We start from the raw sequence: 15,722 nt of genomic DNA on the forward strand, positions 1-15,722 counted from the left end.
GGTTTCTTTATAAAATAATCTAATTTTAATAGGAAAAGGAAAGTAATAGTTTTACCACTTAAACCATTCACATGAAGAATTATTATCACTAGACCCTATCTTTTTGTCTGTTTTACTAGTGTGGAAACATGGGACTCTGAAATTACCAGTGTTTCTTACTGTGTCATCTTACTCTTTAGTATTCATAAATCACCCTGAATATAGTTTGCAATGTAGCTACTATAAATACATTATTATAATTCTATCATGAATCTTATTACCATTGATTAAATCATACTTTTTCTTTAAATTTCCCATATTTTGTGTTGTGGTTCTCATTTTATATGTTAAAATGTTAATTTGATTATAGTAATTGAGAACAAAATCTTCAGAACCACAGAATGTTTAATATATGGGGAAAAAGCTCTGATGGTCATCATGAATATTGTAAATTTTAAACAGATTTTTTTATCAAATAATTTGTTATGAATAAATAACATGTTAATTTTTTTATTTTTTTGTTGTTGTTTAGTATTTGCTACAAATTTGTCCTAATGAAAGAGTTTTCTCTGTAAAGTTGAAGTTCAATAACACCATCGCCATGTTTAATGCGCTTGATAAGACCAGAACTTCTGGAGAGATGAAGCAGCAGTACCTCTCCCCATTCTACCCTCAGAGCTTAATGTAAAAGAAACTTAAAAAGAAAGTGAAATGTAGAGAGAAGAGGATAGATAGGCTTTGACTCCTTGAACTTAACGAAAAGAAAAATGAGTTTCTTGTGTATTTCTTTTCATCATATTTTCTTTATAGGATGCTAGAAAAGCTGGCAAGCTGGAAACACCAGTGACTTTAGGGAAAAACATATGAACAATGACAGGTCCCCACAAGGTTTGCTCTTGCATGATAACAAAACCAAAAAGGGACACTGTAAAGACAAAAATTTTTTTTTTGATAATTATTGCTCTATGTCAAAGAAACACCACAGGAAAGAAATGCTATCCAACTTTCATTTCTGCCAGCTGTCTATCTGTCACCACACTCTACAGAGGAGTCCCAGAACCTATAAATGTCTGCAGATATAGTTTCAAAGGTTACAACACGTGGACCTTCGACTTTCATCATTACTCAAGAGTAATGAGGCATAACCCACACTCTCAGGTCAATGACTCCCTGGGTGCCTGAATCCCCAACTCATTTGGAACAGATGAAGCACTCTTCCTCTCTGTGCTGAGATGATATCAAATGGGACCTCATGGAGAATCTGTACTTTCACCATCACCCAATTCTAAATAAGCCACTCACCAGAGAAAACACAAATAAAAGTTGGCTACTTAGCCAATAGGGGCTTTAATGGGTAGCCATAATTTCACTCCCGCACTAAGAAACCAGGAGAACCTCTCTACTAAGTGTCAACAGAAACCAGATCCTGAAGCTAGCTCCTGTGAAGCAACCAGTTGAGCTCTTAATTTCCCATGAAGGAAAAAGGAAACAAAAACAAAAAGGAAATTCTAAACTTGAATGAGAAAAGACATTTAAAGACGCCAATATTGAAAGGAGAGGTATAAAAGAGATGCTCTTAGTGGGAAGCAACACCTTATATTTTCTATTCTGAAAAAAAGGAAGGTCAAACCTGAGATCTATATCCAAATAAAAATATCTTTAAAAATAATGATAAAACCAAATAATTCTCAGATAAGTAAATATAGAAGAAGTTGTTACTAGAAAACTTACTGTAAAAATAATAAAAGAAGTTCTTTAAACAAATAAAATTATGACAGAAGTAATACTGGGAAATCAAGAAGGAAAAAACAAAAAATATGAATATATATGTACAAATAAACAATTAGTGCAATTATGTCTGATATATATTCATTTGACAATTGAGGCAAAACCAGCATGCTAATAAAGTTCTCAAAGAAGGTACAAAATATTTAAATAATTATAATATAGCTGATAAAAGGTGAAGGTATGATATACTAATCTTCTTTCTGTTGCTAATAAAATAGCACTATAGGCTGAAAATGTTTTAAGACAAAAGTTTTATTTGTCTGGAGGGCCAAGTCTAATGGGCTGCATTTGGTGATGGCCTTTTTCTGGCATATCATCCCATGGTGAGAGACAGGGAGTCCACATGCTTATGTCCTCTGCCCTCCTTATAAAGCCAACAGGATTAAATCATGGGGGCTGGTTCAATTGGATGATCTTATTAACATTAATGATCTCCCAAAGGCCCCTCCTGCTTCTGTTAAATGGTGACATCAGTAAATGATGATTTTATATGTATTTTATATACAATAAAATATATTACACATCTTAAGTATATATGTATATAATTTCAAAATGTGTATCTCCAAAATGCTATACATAGAGACACTCAGAAATACTATAGATAGAGTGAGCCACAAGTAGACAAGAAAAATAAATTAGAAATAATGAAACCAAATGAGAAAACAAACAAAATTAAATGACAAATTTAAGCCCTATAACATATTAATGATTACTTTAAGGACAAATAGTTTAGGCTTTCAAAGTGGAAAATTGTATCTATAATTTCCCACCAGCTACAAAGTAAAGTAATGGTCAAACTCTTAATGGATTAGATCACAAGTAGGAAAATTAAGGCTTTCATTGAAATTCATTTCATTGTCTGTTTTTGTATTTCCTGTTTGCTAAGAATGACTTTTACAATTTTAAGTGACTAAAAGATTAAGATAAAATTATTTCATGACATATAGAATGAGTAAAATTCAAATTTCATTGTTTAGAATTTTATTGAAACATAATTACAGTTATTCATTTACATGTTACCTGTGACTACTTTTTGCACTCTAATGACAGAATTATTTATGATAAAGACCCATAAGCCATAAAATAAAAGATATTTAATACTTGTTACTTTATAGCGTTAGTTTGCTAATCATAGTTTTTGATGTTTTCAGTTCAATGCCCACATACAATAAATGTATGCTCAGAGAATCTTCACCTTCACCCTACCTTAATACTGTATTCTTATCTTTTCCATTTTGTAATCTTGAGTAATAATCAGAAGATTCATTGAATAATTTTAATTTCATAATGAGAATATGTCAATATGGGGATTTTTCAACACAGAATGAGACCATCTCTCTGATTGATTAAACTGATAATGTGAAATGCCTATTTGTAAATACAAATTTTTTTTAGAAATTTGTTCAAAATTGGAAGACAAAAATCTATCCACTTAGCTAAGTATGAGGAATTACACAGATTATCTGTACAGGGGAAATTATATCAATCAATATGCAGAGTTGAGAAAGAATGAATCTGGTCTTCAATTCACTAATATCAGATGGACAACACTTAACTTGCACAAGTGACAAAAAATACAATGAAACTTTGAAGGCAAAGATCAACATTCCTGAATTTAGACTTAGATCTCTTTTTAGTTAATCATCTATTATTAAATAAGCTATTTTCCTTTTATGCTCTTAATCAAAGTACTTGAGAACAGGGATGCAAAAAACATTTTTTAACCACCATGGGTAGGACCATAACATTCAGAAAATTCCTACAGGGCAATATACCTTGCCCTGTACGGAAAACCATTTCTAGTTCTCCTTATAGACATGATACCCCTGATGATCAGGAGCACATCTTTGTTCATTTTTTATGTATATGACAACATAGTAGAAAATACATAATTGGTGCTCAATGAACAACTTGTTCTATGAATAAGAGAGAAGGGAAAATGGTCAAATTCACTGTTTTTTAATAAAGTATCAACAAAAGAATACCTAATTTAAAATATCACTTGTCAGTGTTACAAAAATAAAAATAAATGCAATCAACCATTCACAGGCTGACATACAGGACTCTGCAGCTTTGTTTTTTAAATCATCTCAGTCGAAATAATTAAAAAATATTCTCACAATGTTTGAATTGTGTGGAATAAACCTCCTAGAAATGATTTTTTTCTATATTCTACTGAATAGAAAGCTATATTATTATTACAGAAAGTGTTTATTACAAATAGAAAGGATTTCTAAAAGCAGAGCAATTACAAAATAAATAAGTGACTTGAGTTTTTGCCATTAAACGCTAAGACAGGTGAGAAGCAAGGTTTTCTAAATTAATAATACTTTTTCTAAATTAGGTTTACTAAATTCATAAAAATAATCTTTGTTATGAATTATAGGAATTTTTTTATAGTTTATTTTTTTAAAAAATATTTTACCAACATTGGCTAGATTGAAAAAAAATCTGTACATGTAGAAAAATTAAACCGATATCCTATTTTTTCTCTTTCTAATTTTTTATTTATTTTTTCAGTTGATAATTCATATAAAAGGAGGACACTCAAAAAAGAAAATTGTTTCAAAGTACATTAAAATATAGACCAATTTGTCAATGTAAATAGAACACACAAAGACACATATTGTTGAATGGCAAATTACAAGGGATATTACTAACAAATAAAATTAAATTTTACAGCTATCAGAAATCTATCTCTGGGGTTGGGATTGTAGCTCAATGATAAAGCTCTTCCTTGCATGTTTGAGGCACTGAGTTCTATCCTCAGCACCAAATCCAAATAAAAAAAGGTATAAAAAAGAATAATTATTTTTAAAAAATATATTTCTGCTTTAGTTTAAGTTCATGAACATGATTCTATACATACTCAATTGAAAAATCATAATGTTACACTTATACTTGCAGGTAAGCTAAAAGTAAATATTAATGACCATACCCTTATTTTATTTCACTGAGCACAGCTTAAAGATCAGTTTTAAAAATGTTTGAATTTGACAGTAAATTGAATTGTGTATATAATTTTCTCCATATGAAATAATTTATTCACAAATTAATGGTTATTTTGGAAAATGTCTTACATTAGTAAGAATGCTATGTCACTGGGCCAAGTGGCACACACTTGTAATCCCAGCAGCACAGGATACCAAGGCAGGAGGTTCGTGAGTTCAAAGCCAGCCTCAGCAACAGTGAGTAGCTAAGCAAGTCAGTGAGACTCTGTCTCTGAATAAAATACAAAATATGGCATGGGATGTGGCTCAGTGCCCTTGAGTTCAATCCCCAGTATTTCCCATGCACCCCCCCAAAAGACTGCTAATTTTATGTCACTAAGGACATGCTCTCTTAAGACTTCTATTCAACATCATGCTAGAAGCCTTGGTAAGGGTAACAATACAAGAAAAAATAAATACAATTACCGGTTCTTGGAACAGAGAAATAAATGAAGCTGTGTTCATTCAGAGATTACATGTGTCTATGTAAAAAAAAACATCTAAAAAAAATCATCAAAAACCCAACCACAAGAATAGCATCCTGAATTCAATAAGAGTGCAGAGACATAGGCTAATATAAAAACAGTCGACTGTTTTCCAACGTATCATTGATGAATAATTGGAATTAAAATTCAAAAAGTAATTAATAATACCATTTTAAAAAGAGAAATTCTTCTGTATAAACTTCACAAAAATAAAATATACAATTTTTTTGTAGAAAAACTAACAAGACACATGCAAAAACTTAAAGTCTAAACAAACAGGAATATTTCTTACTTATAAATTGGAAGACTTAATCCCTTCCATCTTTATCAACACAATCCAAGTAAAAATCTTGGCCAAAAATTTTACAGATATTGAGTAAGATATTATAAAATTATATGGATAGGCAAAAACATCGAGTAGTCAACACAACACTGAAAAGATGAAGAAATTTAGAGGACTAAGACTAATCTTTCTCTAGAATCTGTATAGTTCTAGTAACCAATACATCCTGGTATTGGCAAAGCATAGAACAGGGAACAGAATAGATAGTTCAAATGTAGATCCACACACATATAGCCAAATGATTTACAGAGGTAATTAACTGGAGGAAGGGTAGTCTTTAAACAAATGATGTTGGAACAATGGTATTTTCACATGCAAAAAATAAAAAAGTCTAGACAGATAAGTTTAATATTTATAGAAAATAATTTAAAATAAGCCTTAATATAAAACTCAAAACTGTTTAGCTCATAGGAAAAAAAAGAAGTTTTAGGTGACCTGGCATTTGATAAAGACTTGTAATGGTCAACATCAAAAGCGTAATTCAAAAAAAATATTACATTGTTGGATTTCATTAAAATTGAAAACTTCTGTTCTGCCAAAGACACCATTAAGAGAATCAAAATACATGCCAAAAACTAGGAAAAATCATTTGCAAACACATTTTGGATGAAGGAGTTGCATTCCAAATTTAAAAAGAACATTGAAAAGCCAAGAAAAGAAAAACAACCTCATTTTAAAAGGGGCAAAATGTCTTAACAGATACCTTGCCAGATCACATAGACAAATAAGCACATGAAATGGTGTTTATAGGAAAATAAAAATTAAAACAGCAAGATATTGTTGCCTGCTTAATAGAATGGCAAAGAACAAACAAACAAACAAATGAACAAAAAATAGCACTGGCACCCCTCAAGCTAGCAAGGTGAAGAACAGGAATTCTGATTGATTGCTTATGTGAAGGTAATGTTGAACAGCCACATTGGAAGATGGTTTAACAGTTTCTTACAAAGCTAAAGGCAGTTCTATCACATAACCCAACAATCATGGTTCCTAAGGTATTTATACAAATTATTTAAAAGGTGTATGCCCACAAAGTTTTGAATGGAAATATTATAGCAGTTTTATTAGTGTAAAAAAAAACTGAAGGCAAATAAGATTTCCTCTATCAGTGAATGCACAGACAAATTTGCAATATATTCTTATAATAGAAAACTGCTTATCAGTGAAAAGTATGAGTTATAAAGCCACACAAAGCCAAAGATGAATCTTAAATGAGTATTAAGTCAAAGACAACAATCTAAAAAGACTATGCAGTACGTTATTTCATTTATAAGGTATTATGGACAAACTGGAGCCATAGAGAAAGTGAAGTAGAAGAATGGATGCTAAGGATATAGAGGGGAAAGATAGTTGAACAAGAAAATAACAGAAACATTTTTTTTGCAGTGGTGAAATTACTCTCTATGATACATAAATGGCAGATACATGGCATTATACACTTGTCAAAACTCACAGAACTTTACAGCTCAGAGTTAACATAACATATAAAAATAAGAAGATACAATTTAGGAGTTCAGGAAATGTGAAAATATAATGAAAACTGTGAAGAAATCTAACTGTATTACAAATACATGAAACAATATCACAGAATGGGGGAGTGACTGGGTATGACAATGACCTAGTAACTTTCAAAGTGAATTGAGTCCTTGAAATTAAACCAAAAGTGATTTTACACAGTCCTATAGATATTACAGTTCATAATGTTACTACTCCATAAGATATAGGTTCTCTACAATTTCCTAAAATACATTTGTATATAGGAAATGTAAATAGGAAACGTGATTGATCTTTCAGTTGTGATTCATGATGAAATGAGTAGAAAAGATAAATTTAAATGCAAGTATCAAATCAAGTAACTTACTTTCATTAGTTACTGAACTTCTCCGAGAATCAGTTTGTCTGTAAGTCAGCGATATGACACTTAAACACAGGGCTGATTTGAGGTCAAATAAAGTAACTGAAAACAAAACTAAACACTCAACCAGGGACACAGTATACACTTAAAAACAGTATGCATCTTCTGGATTGTTCTATCTCATTGTTTATGAATTCATCTGATTCAGAAAATAGCACTAGACATGGCTGCTAGACATGTTGTCAACAGTGGGAGATACAAGTCAAGGGCTCCAAACTCATCCCAGATGAAGGTAGGAAATACATGAAATAAGAAAGCGAAATGGAATAGATTCTTGGAAGAAAATATTGTAAAAAAGGAAAGAACAGTTTCAACTGCTTTCATATGCCATCCAGGACTCATCCTGAGCTTTGCTTGCATAAGCACAGATTTTTTTTCTTAATAAGTAAAAGATGCAAAACCTCAAGTTTCTGTTACATTGGTTTATAAGCATTTCTTTTCATCATAATGTGGCTCTTGATATCCTCAGTATCCTTCAGTATCAATGGGCTACTTTACATCTTTTCCTTAGCTTCTGAAAGTAATTGAGACTTGTCCGTTTTCATTTGCTCATTTACATTTCTGGCAAAGAACAACATACAAGTGTGGAATAGGCCTCCTTTGGTGCACTTCAGAGAATCAAGGTAGGGGTCACACACTTGATTGGAGAACTGTCACTTGATTTTCAGTGGCTTATGTAAATGCCCTAAAAAATGAATGGGCACCCCTAGGCACCTTATACAATGGGGTGGAATTTCCTTATGGTCTTCACCTCTTTCCCTATCCCATATCTTCTTTTGATCCTTGAAAAGCAATGGCAAAGCACTGCCATCAGTTCTGCTTCAGGAGCAGAGAACAAAGATGATCTGACAGCACATTCTGGGAGCATCCCAGAACATATTGCTCGACTCCAGCCCAGTCTTTGGCAATTTCATTGAAGTTCCAAAGCAGTAATAAAATCTCATTCACCTGAGCCTGATGGCTATGACTTTGATATTCTGACAAGCAAGTTTGTTTTGAACAAAGGAGTGGAATAAGAGAACAAGAGTTGGAAGGATCAAGATTTCTAATACGTTGATTGAGAGTAATACAGCCTTGAGTAAACATTGACCTCCAGCACTGCTCCAGTCACTACCTGAATGGATTACCTACCAAATGTACACTGGTTGCACAAACTAAGGCTCTCTAAGGATGCTTTAGCTAGCAATTTCTCAGACAGAATCTGTAAATTGTCTCCATTTCTTCTACGGCTCAACAGTACTCCATCTTTTATCATTTTCACATGTCCCCCTTCCCATTTTGCTCAACAAGTATTCCACTGTGTACCATGAGTTGTCATATAGATTATGGCCCAAGCTCGACTTTCATTGGGAGAGAAAAAGGTTAAGTCATATGAAATGCCAGTCAGGACTACAGGACAACAGAACAGACAGGCCCAGACAAACTGAGATGGATGCTCACCCTAACTAATTACTAATTTTCATTTCATGTATTAAGAAAGTTCAAGCATTTTAATATTACTAGACTTAGCTTTAATGTTAAGATATAATTATGTTTAAAGGATCACCCATAGTGGTCAGAGCAAGAAGAACTTGAGTTTAAAGAGGTGCTTCTGAGCTGATTCTAATCCTTTCCTAATAATAAAAATGAAGAAATTGCATTTGATAATGCTGGATTTAGAGTTGTGAAAATTAAATGAGATAATGTACTTTAAAATTCTTGGTAAACTACACAGATTCATCTTTTCTTTGTTTCTTTTCTTTTCTTCTTTTTTTCCAAATTAAACTGTCAGCTTTAAAGTTTTAAAATATTACTCAAGATTAATTTTTTTTTAAAAGGGAAAAGCATGAGTTGGCAACATCTCCTTTAAGAGCATACTTCTTACAAATTTATTTGAATTTTTCTGTTAAGATTTATAAGTTATATTGTTGTACTGAAGTTCTTGAGAAATTTACTTTCTGCTTATTCTATAGAATTCATATTAAAAAGGAAAAGAATATAATCTCACAATTCTTAATGATCTTGAGGATTATCAATCTACCTCAAAGCATATCAGTAAGTCACTGAAAAAAATATCCAGCATGGAAAAAAAATGTTCATTATTTAAACTATTTTTTACATTTTCAAAGTATCCTTTCTTGGAATTAGCCCATGCCCATGATTATCTATACAGTTATTTCTTTATAAAGAATCCACATATAGTTAATTCTTATTGTGTAAAAATGTCACAGACTGAGAAGTTAAAAATTGAAATTCATAGGCAGGAGGAGCCTCCCTGGAGCCCATGGCGGGAGCTCAGCCTGGGACTCTGGTCTCAGCCTCCGCCCTCCAGGGCTGGGGGAGGGGTGGTGGTTCCTGGATTACATTTAAGTCTCTGTGTTTTTGGTTATTTATTACAGCAGCCCCAGGAAAATCCTTACAAACCCAGCAGGGCCTCAAGTTGTTTGAGAGGGCTAAGATCCTATTTTTAATGTTGGAAAATAATCATTTTTGGTGCTGAGTTCTGCAGCACTAAGAAATTTCATTTGCACTGGTCGACTTTAAGTGAATTATTTACCGCACTCTACCTCAGTGTAAGGTTCCCATAGCAACCAACATCCCAGATGCCCAGATCATCTGCCAAGATCAGCAGGATGTTTGGCTTGGAGGCGTTCCGTGATTTCTGCTTACAGGTCTGCAGAAGCCAACATACCAGGAGGAGAAGCAGGGTGGAGTCCCTGCAGAGGAAATAAATGTACAGGATTTGGCATGCAAAATATACACCATGCATATGTAGATGTCAGGCATCTGGTGAGGGCTTGAACCGAACTCCTATGAGGCCAACTGAGCCCCAAGAGAATGATCCAGTTGTGGGAAACCTCTGGTTTTGCATGGAATCTAACAGCCCAAAGAAAACCAGGGTGGAGTCCCTACTGCTAATGGCAAATCAAGACCGACACTGAGAGAGGCCCATTTCCTCCCTGCACCCAAACTGGAGATTCTCAGCAAGCAATCAGAAACTGAGCCCTATAATAAGAAAGTTCCCTCCAATTTAACCCCATGCAAACAGCAGAGGTCCCCTCTTTATCCTCTGCGGACACATTCCAAAAATCTCAGAGGATGTTGAAAGTTCAGCTACTACCTAACCCTAGATAGACTATCTATATACATGCCTGTCATAATGTATAATTTATAATCTAGGCACAGTAAAGAATTAACAGCGGCAAATCATAACCAAACAGTTGCAACAATGTGCTGTGACAAATGCCTGACTTACAAGTTTTTCACTTTCTTTCTGTTTTTTCTCCCCGTTTATTTTTGGACATGGGGCTACTGAATCCTGGGAGATTTCTGAGTGCATTTGTGGTGACCTTTTGTGGCTACCAACACCCCGGGTGACACTGGAAAAACCCTTTCTTGTTGTGCAAGTCATGGTCTCTCTGAGTTTGTTTTGTCAACAAATGGGTCCTCTGGGTTAAGGTCATTTGAGCTCAACTCTCAGTAAAGCCTGGGCGAAAGTGGGGTCCAGAGCCTGGGGCAAAAGGAAAAAAAATGAAATTCATAAATTCTTATGAAAGGAGAAGGAGTGTTACTACAGTGAGATTATTTGGACAATTTAGTAAGGAAGGGCTAAATTTATATCCCTGCCTCAAAAAGATCTAGCATTTAAGTAACAGTAAAGGATTCTGTCTTTGTGTTTATAATCATATTATTCAATAAAGTCTCATGAACACTGTATTGTGTGAATTGAGTATTATAATATGTTCTTAGAGACTTAACAAACATGAATGAACCCTGTTTACAAGGAAGGGGCACAGATTTCTATAGAGCTAATACCATGTGTCACCATTCTTGCATGTCATGATAACATAAATTTCACCTGAAGTCCAATTTTAAGCATCTGTTTATAAAATACACTGTAAAAGCATGCCAATTTTTAAAAATGAAGGTAGAGTGTTCATGAAAATTTTCTTTACTCATGACACTTTTGTTTTAAGTGGAGATTTAATAAATAAGTAAATGACAAATTGGGGAAATAGGGGTGAGGAAAGAAAAGAGGAGGAAAGAAAAAGAGGGAGAGAATTTGTTGCATTCTAGGTGGTATGTTGCAGAAACAAAAAGATATCTGCTTGCTTCTAACTTTCATCCCAGTGCAGAGAGACAGACAGTAAGCATGTAAGCAAATAAATAAACATAACACTTCTGATTGTGTTAAAAGAAATGGAAGAAGTAATTGAATTGATGTCACAGAGAGAGAAGAGGAGGAGTTGGATAAACTGAGGGAAGACAGAGAAACAAATGAAATATTATATTATTTTTGGAGTATAAAAATAAGCCTGCTATGGGACACACAAAGGAAAACCTTTACCCTATGAGACATGTCAGTGGTTGAGGAACAGGGGAGAATAAAAAGCTGGGCTCAGGAGACAAAGCAGAGAATACAGAGGATGAAAGCATAGGGATTGTCCAGGACCAGTTCTCAACACCCCTCTCTCACACCCATAGTTTACAACCAGGGGTCTACAGGGTACACATGCTACTTTAGAAACATTTGGAAATGTATTGCTGTCACAATGTATGACCATAGAGTCTGCTAACATTTAATGCTCTGAAGCTAGTGATGCTAACTATTCTGCAGTCCCTCACAATGTTGAAGTGCTCCACTCAAAATGGCCTTAGAACATCATTGTCCCATTCCTTTTGAAAAATGTCAATGAGTTTTAATACATTACAAGGAAAATTATATGCCACTGTTAAGTGCATGGAGAATAAAATCTTTTAGGGAAATGACATGATCTGAATTAAGTGTTTTAAATTTCCTGGTATTTATAAAGAAAATAAGTGGTGGATACCATTTGGAGAATTATCTTAGGAGTTAGACAAAAAACATTTTTAACCAAAATAATACTGTGTTTTTTTCCATAAAATGAAACCACTACATTTTTGTTTCCCAACTGAATATATATACACATGTATATGTGTGTGTGAAAAAGTACTTTAATTATGAATTGTGATGATTTTATTTTCTTTCCTATTTTTATCATCTTTCGATTTTCCTCATCAACATGACCCTAAACATAGATGAGATACTGAATTGGATAATCTCAATTTCTGTTCTTCACAAACTAAAAATAAAGTGATAGTAATTCTGTACAAGTCTCCGAACAAAATTTCAGTTTTTATTAACATATTAAAAGCCAACATGAACACTAAATTTTTAATCAAGCAACATACCAGTTTAACCCTATGATTTATGAACATCTTTTACAGATACCACGCTGGCTTGTAGCACAAGCTGAGAAGCAGGAGTGTCATCATTAGAGGATGTTCCTTTTTCTTGTCCAAATGCTCCCATTACCCATCTTTCTACACAGAGACATTATTTAGGCTGAATGGTTGTGGGTAATGACAGTGTCCTTTATCATCTAACATCATCAGTAGATGTGTCTATTAACCTGAGACCTTATGTCAGTCCCTGTTTGTTACCAGAAGTGAAGTACCTCTTACCTAGCTATAATAAAATGTACTGTATTCAGATTCTCTTAGCACATTTACCTCTGCTTAAAGAAACTCCTAGCAGTAACTACAAAGTTCTCAACCTGGACCATGACGTACATCAGCTGTATGAATTGCTAAAGTAGAAGATCTATGTAGTATTATAAAAGTATAGCATCATAAAATCATGTTTTAAAATAGAAAGGGAAAATACTTGAAGCTATGTATTGCAAGAACATATGTAGAAAGAGAAAACTCAAATAACAAGAATGAGTAAAGTGGGAAAACTAGGAATAGAAAAAGAAATATCCTGGTTTTCAGTCCATTTTACCTTATGTGTGCAAACATTTTCCCTCTTATCTCCATCACAGTGTAGTCAATTGAGGACCAGTACATCTTATAAATAATGTCTTCAGCTAACCAGAACAGGATTCTGTCATCCATTATGCCTGATGAGCGGATCTTGGGTTATTTATTCTGCCACAAACTGAACATTGTTGAGATTATCAGAAATGTGGTTAATCAACACAGACACATTTGAAGCATGCATCTTCATCTTTAGGCATTTTCCATGTATGAAGAATTATAGAAAATATTTTTCAAACACAGCAGAAAAATCACAGATATATGTAAAGCATCAGTCATACACAAATTAATTGTGTTTTGTCAAATCCAAGAAGCTTCAAATTCATGGACAAATTCAAAGAACAATATATGCTAATTAAGTCAATTTAACCAATGGGAAAAAAATGGGAGAAGCTATTAAAATTTCAATTTATACCAATTTACTATAATGTCATTTTTAAAGATATATTGAATGATAGGGTATATTATCTCAATAATCATAGTAATAAAATCACATTTATTACATTATTGAAACTCATTTATTTTTTATTATTGTTACAAGTTTAAATTATATACCTATATACATAATTTTATGAGTTGGTAGTTTTTTGAAAGATTTGTGAAAGTGATAATGTGGAAGAAAGGTTAAACATTATATAAAATAATTCATACTGAAGAGGGCAGTTTACATGTAAGAAGGAATTATATTTAGCTCAAGGTTATTATTATAAAAGAAAAAATCAAATTATTTTTAATAAAAACACATACATATGTATATATAATTTTTGTAAAGAAATCTTTAAGAATTTGGAAAAATAGAAAATAATTGAACAGCTTATCTATGTATCTGAAGGTACTTTATAATGTCTTTTCAAATTATCTTAAAGATTGATAGCTAAGTGATTAAGTACATTCAGAAATAATATAATTTGTGCCATAGATTAACTTTTGTTTTAATGACTTTCAAGTCTTATATTGTATTTGAATCACAGTGCTTTGGACTTATTCACTTTAAGTTGTTTATTGATTAAGGTATTTTAAGTATTCAAAAAAACTCATTACAGTGGTATTCATAGAAAAGATTTTAATCTGTATAATTCTGAAAGTTATTTATTTACATATTCATTAGTGCCAGTGTTTGTTAACAATAAACATAAAAATTTACCTCTGTGTTTTATTTTATTTTTGAGTGCTTGCTATTAAACTCAGGGCCTCATGCATGCTAAATAATATTTCTACCACAGAGCTACATCCCTAGCCCTGAAAGTTCCATTTTAAGGGATTTCCTAAAGAAACTGTACACCCAAGCAATAAAATTAGATCAAAATTTGTCATTAAAATTCTAAAAGTTAGGTTCACAAACTATTACTGCCAGACGTAAGGAAAGCAAAAAGAGACAGAAATAAGGTCCAGAGGAAAAGCAAAAGCTGCTCACCTGAGCTGCTAGCTTTATTTATATTAATAGGTTACTTTAGGTTATTGGCATCATTAGTACATATTGTCCATTGTATTACTAGGCAGGTTACAGACTTAGCAACGTTATGCAGCTTATTCCTTCAGTTTTATGTTAAGTTGCAACGTGCAATGTTAGGAGATTTGTGTAGCTCTCAAGAAATTCCATTGTATAAATTTACTGTTATGTGGACAGACTTAGGCTCAGTGAAACATTGTGATTGTCTAACAAGAGAGTTCCTTTATTCCCAGGAGCTGAGTGTCTGAGATCAAAGTTGACACTGATAAGACTCTAGCACAGAGCCTCCTCATGAAGGACATTACCATAGCAGCTAGGCATTATACATGTATTAGTTATATTTTACTAGTTCAAGGGAGAAATTGCAGAATATTTTAAGTGTGGAAAATAAGGTACCTGTTACCCCTGGGGAGTTTGCTCACCAGAGAAACTCTTCCTTGTACATTTCCACAGTCAGAATCCTTACAGTCATTCCATCCCTTTAGCATTCTAAGTGCAACATTACCAGGATTTCTGAAAGAATAAAAGAAGATATTTTGATAATTTTTTTATTACAAATATGCACTGAGTGACTTCTATATACTAGATACTATTCTGATAATTCAGAATAAAGCATTTCACATAGAGGAAAATTTCCTTCACTGATGAAGCAGGAAAATATCTTCATGATACATGAAGACAAACAATGAGCAAGGCAAATGAGTTATCACCACAAGATAGTATTCTTCTTAGTTCATAAAAATAGAACAATGAAGGGAAGTATGGAGTGTTGCTAGTGGGAAAGAAATTGTAATTTCACGTAAGTCTAATGAAAACCCCATTGAGATTTTATGTAAGAAAAGAGTTCCTGTGCATGGGTGAATGAATCCTCACACAGATACATCAGTAATAACATTCCAAAAAAAAAAATGAGAAAGGCCAATAAAAAGGTCTGAACTGGGGACATGTGTGC

This window comes from Ictidomys tridecemlineatus, chromosome 1 (assembly GCF_052094955.1).
Source record: "Ictidomys tridecemlineatus isolate mIctTri1 chromosome 1, mIctTri1.hap1, whole genome shotgun sequence".
NCBI lineage: Eukaryota > Metazoa > Chordata > Mammalia > Rodentia > Sciuridae > Ictidomys > Ictidomys tridecemlineatus.